This window comes from Podarcis filfolensis (assembly GCF_964270895.1).
Source record: "Podarcis filfolensis genome assembly, chromosome: 4".
NCBI lineage: Eukaryota > Metazoa > Chordata > Lepidosauria > Squamata > Lacertidae > Podarcis > Podarcis filfolensis.
This window is the reverse complement of record NC_139607.1, coordinates 96,713,979-96,725,570: the sequence shown is the minus strand read 5'-3', so window position 1 is coordinate 96,725,570 and position 11,592 is coordinate 96,713,979.

Sequence of the window (11,592 nt, the reverse complement as noted above, 5' to 3'; positions counted from 1 at the left end):
TTAGCGGAGTCTGTAACCTGAAGCGTATGTAACCTGAAGTGTATGTAGCCCAAGGTACCACTGTAATTGTGGCAGCCTGAATTTGCCGAAGACACTGACAGTCTGGGAAGGGACCTGCGTTATAAACTATTGTTTCATAGGGTTTGATTTCTTTTGTAAACTGCATTGCATTCGTTCTTCTTTCTGGATGGGAACCGGTGCATGGATACTTGAAACCAATGAATTAAATGAATCTGCCCTCAGATGAACTGAGAGCAAAATCTCCATATATCTCCCTCATCTAGTCTCCAACCAGCCTTTGCTAATGGGCATTACGGCAGATGACAGAGACAGGAATGTCGCCTGCCCCCCCATTGCCCATCTTTTGTGTCCAGCTGCGAGCGAAATAGCTTGTTTCATCTGTTCCCCATAATAACCGTTTATTACATCGGAGGCGGCACATGGAGCGCACAAAAACGCAGTCATCTGGAAGCAGAACGACAGAACTCCAGAAGGTAGACAGGATAGTAAGGTAATGCAGAGGAAGAGGACCGTGATCCTGATTAAAAAACAAAACAAAACCCCACAACCCACCCCAAGCTGTTCATGCAGCAAAACAACAATAGCAACACTGGGATTTGTCGGGGTTTTCCTTTTCTACAGGGGAGAGAACCTCATGGAGAAAAGTTCCTGCCTGGCGCATGAGTTTTGTATCCCTGGTTTGGCTTCTTCCGGGTGTGCAGGTTTCCCAACGTAATGGAGTTTTCGGCATGGGGGAGCATTTGATCACATGACACCCGCTCCCAACCGGTCCCAGGAAGACTGTGCCACATGCATTATGGGAAGTTCGGAAGACAGACCAGCCTGGAAGTTGGACGAGAGCTTTATTCTCTCCCCAACAAAAACAGGAACAGGATTTAGCTGCGATGAGATCACGCTTTAGGTCCTTGCTCAGCTCTGCAAGAATTGAATCTAGGAAGTTTCTGGCCCCATCCGAATGCAGTTAGGTCCATTGCAGCATTGCCACCTTGGGACGCTTCCAGACACTTGCTTCAATGCTGCACCGTTAAATTTGGGTGGCGTGATTGGAGGATTTCTGCAACAAACCCACTTTCCCTGAAAGATCAGTCTCTTTGCGATAGGAAAGGGGGGGTGCATAGGAGAAGGGGTGGGGCAACCCTTGTTTTAATGCAGCGTTGTCAAACCTCCCCGCGAACAAGTAAGGATGAATGTTCATTAAATAGCTGACAGCATCTATGATACGATAATCTTTATTGTCATTGTCCCATACAGAACAACGAAACTGAAAAAATCTACATCAGACATTCAAAAACCAACAAGTCTCCTATCCCAGCTATCCCAACCTGGTTAGTCCCTAAAAACTCTGATACCCCATAGTTGAATACAATATACTCCCATAGAGACTACCTTACACTGCGTTTAAAACCAAAATCGCATTTGGATAGAAACTGTTTCTCAGGCGGCCAGTCCTAGTCTTTATGACCCTGTACCTTCTTCCAGAAGGCAGAAGCTGAAAGAGATCATTTCTGGGGTGCGCACTATCCTGCACTATTTCTGCAGCTTTCTTTCTCTAATCTCCTTGTGCACAAATCAAGATGGATGATCCATTCACAGGGTCTTCTGGAAGGACCCTAAGTGACTCTTTCCTACCCAATGTGATTGGGGAGTGAAGTATAGGTGGGTTCCCACGAGGCAAGACACAGCAATAACAGCAAGAACCTTCATTGAACTACATAACTGGGAAACAAAGCAACTGCTTATATACTTTCCTGAAAGCCTGGGCCACTCCCACTCTCAACGTGATTGGCTATCTAAACTTCCAAGCTGCGAATCACGACTCAAGAGTTCAAGGGCCAATGGCAGAGGCCCAAATCCTGAGATGTTCTGTGATTGGACGTCGTGTATCGAATCAGAACACAGGAGCTCAGCATCCTTAGTCCAGACTCAAGCTCAGGCAAACACCGATCACTGAATACATAATAGGGAGCCCCTTGTCAAGATAACCGCCGGGGGTGGGGGTGGGTATCATTCCATCTGAACAGGGTGTTTGTGTCTCCACACTCACAAGCCCACCTTGATAGAGGGAAGGTCTGCAGCTCAGTTGTGGAGAACATGTTTTGTGGGTGCAACAACAACAACAACAGCTTCAGTCCCTGGCTTCAGCGGCTGCCGTTCAGTGCAGACAATACCAGTCTAGATGAACCACAATCTGACATGGCCTTCAGGTCGCTTCCCATGGCTTCTTCAGGAATGCCATTTTACCCCCTAGCAAAAATCCTTTTTTCTTTCTTTTTCTTATGCTACCTGATATTTCTTTCTGCCTAGGAACACTGAGGGCATGTAAAGACATCTCTTTCTCTTTTCGAGCTATTTTTGATAAGCGCAACTCCAAGCTCTGCATGCAGAACCAGACATGGATGCTGTTAGAAGAAGAAGAAGATGAAGAAGAAGAAGAAGAAGAAGAAGAAGAAGAAGAAGAAGAAGAAGAAGAGTTTGGATTTGATATCCCACCTTTCACTCCCCTTCAGGAGTCTCAAAGCGGCTAACATTCTCCTTTCCCTTTCTCCCCCACAACAAACACTCTGTGAGGTGAGTGGGGCTGAGAAACTTCAAAGAAGTGTGACTAGCCCAAGGTCACCCAGCAGCTGCATGTGGAGGAGCGGAGACTCGAACCCGGTTCCCCAGATTACAAGACTACCGCTCTTAACCACTACACCACACTGTGCTTCCCCCCACTTTGGAACCAGGGAAGAGAAATACCGATCTGAGCTTGAATCCACCTTTTCTCTGCAAAACACTCGCAGGCAATGGAGCCGAATTTTCTGAGACTGGTGCTTTTGTGTATGAGGCAGCCCCTGGGTAGAGGAAGCCAGGCATTGTATGCTATTCGGTAAACTGTGTGAAAGAGCTAGACATTCCTATTGAGAATCCTTTTTCATGGTGCTTGCTACACTCAGTGATGTGGCTGAGAGGCAATATCTGTTGTCTTGGTTTCAACAGGGCTAAATCAGAACAAACCACAGTCCACGGGAAACCCAATTGCCTTTTTGTTCCAATTCAGCGCTAAGGATAAGGTTTCCCCAGGGGAGAGCAGTAGGGCAAAACGTAAGTGTGGTGGCACAGCAATAAAATTGCAAAGCTAAGCAGGGCCAGGTACGAACTGGGTGAGCTTCCTGCATTGCAGGGGGTTAGACTAGATCAGTGTTTCCCAACCTTGGGTCTCCAGCTGTTTTTGGACTACAACTCCCATCATCCCTTGCTAGCAAGACCAATGGTCAGGGATGATGGGAATTGTAGTCCAACAGCAGCTGGAGACCCAAGGTTGGGAAACACTGGACTAGATGACTCTCTGGGTCCCTTCCAACTCTACAATTCTGTCGCTGTGCATTCCCCCTCCCCGAGATTTAAGATTCTGTTTTTAAACTACGGTTTGCCACAGAGCCTAGGACTTGCCGATCAGAAGGTCGGCGGTTCAGATCCCCATGACGGGGTGAGCTCCCGTTGCTCGGTCCCTGCTCCTGCCAACCTAGCAGTTCAAAAGCACGTCAAAGTGCAAGTAGATAAATAGGTACCACTCCAGCGGGAAGGTAAACGGCATTTCCGTGCGCTGCTCTGGTTTAGTCATGCTGGCCACATGACCCGGAAGCTGTACGCCGGCTCCCTTGGCCAGTAAAGCAAGATGAGCACCGCAACCCCAGAGTCGGCCACGACTGGACCTAATGGTCAGGAGTCCCTTTACCTTTTGCCTATTGTACAGGTCATGTGTTTTACATTTATGTGTAATTCTTAGAAATAATTTAAGCTGATATGTTTCCATTCGGGTACCATCTATATTTGGTTGTCTTATTAATAAACCTAGACAAACCTAGACAGCATCTTAAAAAGCAGAGACATCATCTTGCCAACAAAGGTCCGTATAGTTAAAGCTCTGGTTTTCCTAGTAGTGATGTATGGAAGTGAGAGCTGGACCATCAAGAAGGCTGATCACCAAAGAATTGATGCTTTTGAATTCTGGTGCTGAAGGAGACTCTTGAGAGTCCCATGTACTGCAAGAAGATCAAACCTATCAATTCTTAAGGGAATCAGCCCTGAGTGCTCACTGGAAGGACAGATCCTGAAGCTGAGTCTCCAATACCTTGGCCACCTCATGAGAAGAGAAGACTCCCTGGAAGAGACCCTGATGTTGGGAAAGATGGAGGGCACAAGGAGAAGGGGACGACGGAGGACGAGATGGTTGGATAGTGTTCTCGAAGCTACTAGCATGAGTCTGACCAAACTGCGGGAGGCAGTGGAAGACAGGAGTGCCTGGCGTGCTCTGGTCCAGGGGGTCACGAAGAGTCGGACACGACTAAATGACTAAACAACAACAACAAATTAATAAATCTGGAATAGGAATTTAGACGCAACCGACTACAGCTACCCCCCCAACCCCCAATGCTGCTGCTGCTGCTGCTTCTCCTTCTTCTCCTTCTTCTTCTTCTTCTTCTTCTTCTTCTTCTTCTTCTTCTTCTTCTTCTTCTTCTTCTTCCTCCTCCTCCTCCTCCTCCTCCTCCTCCTCCTTTTTTCTCTCTCTCTCTTTTTTTTAAAAAAACCGTTGCTCTGCAAATTTCTGGTGCAATTGCCTGAAATCTGAGAAACCTGAAGGGGTGTGGCTTTGCAGCTCTGCATCTTCCAGCCTCCACCCCCACCCACTGCCACGCTGGACAGTTTGCCGCAAGCCAAGGGGGAACTGGAGCTGGGGGAAGGGGGGGCGACGTACGTTTGTGTAAGCATGGAAGGAGAAGTCTCTTTCTCTAATGACAGGCCTCAGCTGCCAAAGGACCCATCTCCTCCTATAGCACATGCCAAGAGACGCAAATAAGCAAATTCCTGCTGCACGCACAGCTCCATCTTGCAACGAAACAGCTCCCGGGATCATTTGCAGTGCTTGTTCTTAATTTTTGTCATTGCCCTCTTTGCCATTGCCCTGTTCTGCTCCTGGATCAGCAACTAAAGCTCCAGGAATTCTAGGATGTGGTTGTGCTAGTTCTGGGGTGGCCAGCCTGATTATTTTATCGCCTGTGTCTGCCACTGCGTGGTGTTTACTTTGCATATAGTTGGACTTTAATTCTTGCTATCTGTACTTTTTGAATTTGTCTTTCCCCTGATGGCACCGCTGCCTGTAATGGAGGATGCTTCATGCATCTGATGAAAGGGACCGCAGTCTACGAAAAGCTTATGCCACCATGAATTTGATCGTCTTTAGGGACGCAGGTGGTGCTGTGGTTTAAACCACAGAGCCTAGGACTTACCGTTCAGAAGGTCGGTGGTTCGAATCCCTGTGATGGGGTGAGCTCCCATTGCTTGGTCCCTGCTCCTGCCAACTTAGCAGTTCAAAAGCACGTCAAAGTGCAAGTAGATAAATAGGTACCGCTCTGGCGGGAAGGTAAAGGGCGTTTCTGTGCGCTGCTCTGGTTCGCCAGAAGTGGCTTAGTCATGCTGGCCACATGACCCGGAAGCTGTACGCCGGCTCCCTCGGCCAATAAAGCGAGATGAGCGCTGCAACCCCAGAGTCGTCCGCTACTGGGCCTAATGGTCAGGGGTCCCTTTACCCTTACCTAGGGTACTGCAAAGCTCTCTGTCGTTTTGACTCAATAGGCAGGGATCAGAAAACTTTTTCAGCAGGAGGCCAGTCCACTGTCCCTCAGACCTTGTGGGGGGCGGACTATATTTTGAAAAAGCGATTGGGCTGGATCTGGCCCCCGGGCCTTAGTTGGCCTACCCATGCAATAGAGCCTCTGTAACTGACTAGTACCTGCTTGCTTCTCACTGTCCGGCAGCGCAGAAGGCAATTTGTAGTCTCTTGCCAATGCGCCCCAGAGGAAATTCCTCCTGTGCTTCCAAATGAATACAAAATGCTATTATTCTGTGCAGAAGACTCCAGCTTGGGTAATGCCAGCTAGGCAAATTCCCCCAATCCAATTGCAAAGGGTGATGCTTAATTCAGCTGATCTAGGGACTGAGCCAAGCGACACGTGTGAATCGAAATTGTGGGCTTGAACATCAAACTGTGGCCTCCTCTGCCTGTCACCCAGCTGAGCTCAGTTTCTTCCACATGCTCATTGCGATCTCTGCGTCTTGGCACCCGGCCCATGAGAACAGGAAGGGTTCCCAATTCTCACCACCCACGTGCTGCAGAAATGGAAGGCCAGGAAGTGGATGCTTGCTTTAGCGGACCCGCCAGATGTTGGACTACAATTCCCATAATTCCTTTGCCCGGGGGAACTGGCACTGTAACAGGTTCACACAACATCTGTTCTGCATTTGTAACAACTCAATCTTTCAGTACAGCAACTTCGGAACTCCCTGCCTATTGATGTCAGGCCTTTATTGTATTCTTTTCGGCACCTGCTAAAAGCATTATTGCTGATCAGAAGGTTGGTGGTTCAAATCCCCGCAACGGAGTGAGCTCCCGTTGCTCAGTCCCTGCTCCTGCCAACCTAGCAGTTCAAAAGCACACCAGTGCAAGTAGATAAATAGGTACCTCTCCAGTGGGAAGGTAAACGGCGTTTCCGTGCGCTGCTCTGGTTCGCCAGAAGCGGCTTAGTCATGCTGGCCACATGACTTGGAAGCGAGATGAGCGACGCAACCCCAGAGTCGGCCACAACTGGACCTAATGGTCAGGGGTCCCTTTACCTTTACCTTTACCTAGTTGTTAAGAATGTTGGTGCGAGTTTTAATCCAGTGCTGAGGAGCACAAAGCCTCTTTCAGGCTGAACTTCCAGGAGAAAAAAGTCAGACTAAGTGAGGACAACTGGGGCAGAATTGAGGAACTGGTCGGCCGAAATTATATAAATCCAGAGCTATCTTCTAGAGGCCAGTCCTGAGCATTTTGCCAGTATTCTTGGGATGGCATTGATCTTTTTCTGGGTGAAAAAGAAATCAGAGGGATGGCTATCAGGAACTGCACACAGTGTTTAATTTAGCCCAACACAAATTCTCCCTGTTGAGAAAATTGCCTGTTTCCTTTGCACATTTATGTCATGCTCCTGCTTTGTATAGATATACAATTTAGACTTCAAGCCCCCACAGAGGCAGAGAGATGATTGTCTAGAAAATTCTGGGAGTCGGCATGATGCAACTCTGGAAAAATATTGCCAAGATGTCTGCTAAAAGAAACGCAGATGTCGGGAGTCCTGGCCAGCAGCTGTGAGAGAATCTCCTCCACAACGCCCCTCCCTCTTCCCTCCCTTCTTAGGATTCGTGCTTCGAAGCTGGGAATGCTGTGAGTTTGGGGAATGTCTCTTCTCAAAGCTTCATTTAAGAGTCAGGCAGAACACTGTGTTCATTCTGGGGTTAAGATTCAGCTACACTTTTTTTTCCTCCTCTCAGAAAAGAGCAGCCGGAATGATCAAGGGGACACAGCGGCTGCTCTACGAAGAACATTTGCAGTGTTTGGGACTTTTACATTTAAAGAAACGGCAAATAACAGTTGATATAACAGAAGTTTATGGAAATTACTCATGACCTGGAGAAATTGGATAGAGGAAAGTTTTCCTCCCTCTGTCACAACAGTCGAACTCGTGGGCAAGAAGCTGAGTGTTGGAAGATTCGGGGCAGAGAAAAGAAAGGGGTGCTTCAAAACTGTGCACAGTTTATCTGTGGAGCTCAATCCCAATGTTGGAGGCTATTGACGGCTGCCAACCTGGGTGGTTTTAAAGAGGATTCGACAAATTCAAGGGTTTATGATTGCGGATAGCCAGGCTCTGCCTCCACAGCGGCCAATATAGTAGTTGCTGGAAAGCACAGGAGGGGAAATTAATAATAATAATAATAATAATAATAATAATAATAATAATAATAATAATTTATTCACCGTATTTTTTGCTCCGTAAGACGCACTTTTTCCCTCTTAAAAACTAAGGGGAAATGGCTGTGCGTCTTATGGAGCGAATGTGTGGTCCCTGGGGCTGGGGGGGGGGAACTGGGCTTCCCCCACCAGCCACACAAGCTCCTGAGCAGCTCTGGGGTAGCCCGCGAAGCCTCCGCAGGGCAGCAGGGAGCCTTCATCCCACTGCCCTGCGGAGGCTTCGTGCGGCTATCCCTGGCTTTTGCGGGAGGTGGGGGAAGGGACAGTGCACGTTTCTGTCCCTTCCGCCACCTCCCGCAAAAGCCAGGGATAGCTGTGTTCCCTTTAAACAGTGCGCGGCTCTTGCGGGGCTCTCTCACTTCCCCCACCTCCCTTTAAAGAGCCGCACAGAGTGTGTGTGTGGTTTCCTCCTCGGGGAAAAGCCTGCAAGCGCCGCACACACGCGGCTTGTGAAAGGGAGCGTTGAGCAGAGCCTGGGATGCATACAGGCTCTGCTCAGCGCTCCCTTTAAATAATATTGTTTTTCTTGAATCCCCCCTCTAAAAACTAGTTGCGCCTTATGGTCAGGTGTGTCTTATGGAGCGAAAAATACGGTATATCCCGCCCTCCCTAGCCGAAGCCGGGCTCAGAGCGGCTAACAACAATAAAAGTAACACGGTTTACGTGAAATCACAATCAAATAATTGAAATACATTCTAAATCAATTCATTCTAAAATAAATTCAGAATCAAATTAATGGCAACCATTGGATTACCAAAGGAGCGGGTCAGAGTGTGCCTTGGCCAAAGGCCTGGTGGAACAGCTCTGTCTTGCAGCTCTGAAGCTATTCCCAAAATTTTACTAGCAGGCTTTCCATTGGGACCTGGCTGGCCACTGTGAAAACAGGATGCTGGACAGCTGCATTAACATGTGGCTCCAAAATTTCAGGTCCCACCCCCTCAAATCTCATGTCAAAGCTGAGTGCTAGTCTTGTGTTGCGAACCCTGTATTTCGTGCTGCTCCCAAACAGTCATTGACACAGCAAATTGGGGTAGTAGTAGTAGTAGTAGTAGTAGTAATAATAATAATAATAATAATAATAATAATAAAAAAAAAATAATTTATTTGTACCCCACCCATCTGGCTGGGTTTCCCCAGCCACTCTGGGCGGCTTCCAACAAAGACCAAAAATACACTAAAATGTCACACATTAAAAACTTCCCTGAACAGGGCTGCCTTCAGATGTCTTCTGAATGTCAGGTAGTTGTTTATCTCTTTGACATCTGATGGGAGGGTGTTCCACAGGGCGGGTGCCACCACCGAGAAGGCCCTCTGCCTGGTTCCCTGTAACTTGGTTTCTCGCAGGGAGGGAACTGCCAGAAGGCCCTCGGAGCTGGACCTCAGTGTCCGGGCAGAATGATGGGGGTGGAGACGTTGCCCAGGGCGGGTGTGCTCCCAAGGGGGGTGGGTTGCAGAAGGTGCCCTCCCAGGCACGGGATAGCCACTCGGGTGCATGGAGCGGTGTGTGCACCCTGCAGCTGGGGACAGAGCGAGCCGATGATAGACCTCAGTGTCCGGGCTGAACGATGGAGGTGGAGACGCTCCTTCAGGTATACTGGGCCGAGGCCGCTTAGGGCTTTAAATGTCAGCACCAACACTTTGAATTGTGCTCGGAAACGTACTGGGAGTCAATGTAGGTCTTTCAAGACCGGTGTTATGTGGTCTCGGCAGCCGCTCCCAGTCACCACTCTGGCTGCCACATTCTGGATTAGTTGTCGTTTCCGGGTCACCTTCAAAGGTAGCCCCACGTAGAGCGCATTGCAGTAGTCCAAGTGGGAGATAACCAGAGCATGCACCACTTTGGCAAGTCAGTCTGTGGGCAGGGAGGGTCTCATCCTGTGTACCAGATGGAGCTGGTAGACAGCTGCCCTGGACACAGAATTAACCTGCGCCTCCATGGACAGCTGTGAGTCCAAAATGACTGCCAGGCTGCGCACCTGGTCCTTTGGGGGCACAGACACCCCATTCAGGACCAGGGAGTCCTCCACACCAGCCTGCCCCCTGTCCCCCAAAAACAGTAAAGTGGTACCTCGGGTTACAGATGCTTCAGGTTACAGACTCCGCTAACCCAGAAATAGTACCTCGGGTTAAGAACTTCGCATCAGGATGAGAACAGAAATTGCGTGGTGGCGGCAGCGGGAGGCCCCATTAGCTAAAGTGGTGCTTCAGGTTAAGAACAGTTTCAGGTTAAGAACGGACCTCCGGAACGAATTAAGTACTTAACCTGAGGTACCACTGTACTTCTGTCTTGTCAGGATTCAACCTCATGTGCACTTTCCGAACCACAGTTTGCAGGCCGCACCAGTTTTAGACGGGGTGGGGCTTCCTTCTCTGTGATTCAGCCCCACTTGTGGTTTCTAAGTCATCAAATGGTTTTTCCAAAAAGCCTTCCTTGAGGGCAGCCTTTTGTCATCTGCCTGAAATGCTTCTAACGGGGTCTCCTCCTCCTTGCCGTGCCTGAACACGAAGGATCAAGATGCCTTTAGAAGGAAACATCTTGCCTGGAGACACTCGGCTCTGTGTGACTCAGCTCGGCGAAGCATTTCACACTCTGCTGTCAAACGGAGCTAGAGTTTCCCAGCCCTCCCTGGGTCAGCAAAACGAAAAGCGTTGCGGCTTTAAATTGCCATTGGAAACGTTCTAACAGTTTGGCCGGGTCTCAAGTTCGGTTCGGTGACGCTTTCTCCTCAGGGCCTGAGGTGATGCACGTTGCTATTTCAGTGGACGGGTCCCCCATCTATCCTTGGCCACGAATAGCCAGACCACCGTAGCGCAGAGCTGGCTGTGGCTGATGGGCTTTGTAGTCCGAAACATCTGGCTGGAGAAGACCGCTCTACAGTAGCCCACTTGTTGTTGTTGTTCAGTCGTTTAGTCGTGTCCGACTCTTCGTGACCCCATGGACCAGAGCATGCCAGGCACTCCTGTCTTCCACTGCCTCCCGCAGTTTGGTCAAACTCATGCTGGTAGCTTTGAGAACACTGTCCAACCATCTCGTCCTCTGTCGTCCCCTTCTCCTTGTGCCCTCCATCTTTCCCAGCATCAGGGTCTTTTCCAGGGAGTCTTCTCTTCTCATGAGGTGGCCAAAGTATTGGAGACTCAGCTTCAGGATCTGTCCTTAGAGTTCTGTCAAGAGAACAAGCTGGTCATCACAAACACTCTTTTCCAACAACACAAGAGACGACTCTACACATGGACATCACCGGATGGGCAGCATCGAAATCAGATTGATTATATTCTCTGCAGCCAAAGATGGAGAAGCTCTATACAGTCAGCAAAAACAAGACCTGGAGCTGACTGTGGCTCAGATCATCAGCTTCTTATAGCAAAATTCAAGCTTAAGCTGAAGAAAGTAGGAAAAACCACTGGGCCGGTAAGATACAATCTAAGTCAAATCCCTTATGAATACACAGTGGAAGTGAGGAACAGGTTTAAGGATTTAGATTTGGTGGACAGAGTGCCTGAAGAACTATGGATGGAGGCTCATAACATTATACAGGAGGCAGCAACTAAAACCATCCCAATGAAAAGGAAATGCAAGACAGCAAATGGCAATGTGGAACATGCAAGTTGAGACAAATTTAGCCCAGATAAATACATCTTGCTTTGTGGAAGCAGAAGAAGCAGGAAGGCAAGATCAGGAGACATTAGCGCTCATTTGGGATGTGCGCCTAGACAGTGAGTCTGACAAATGGCTGCTCTAATTT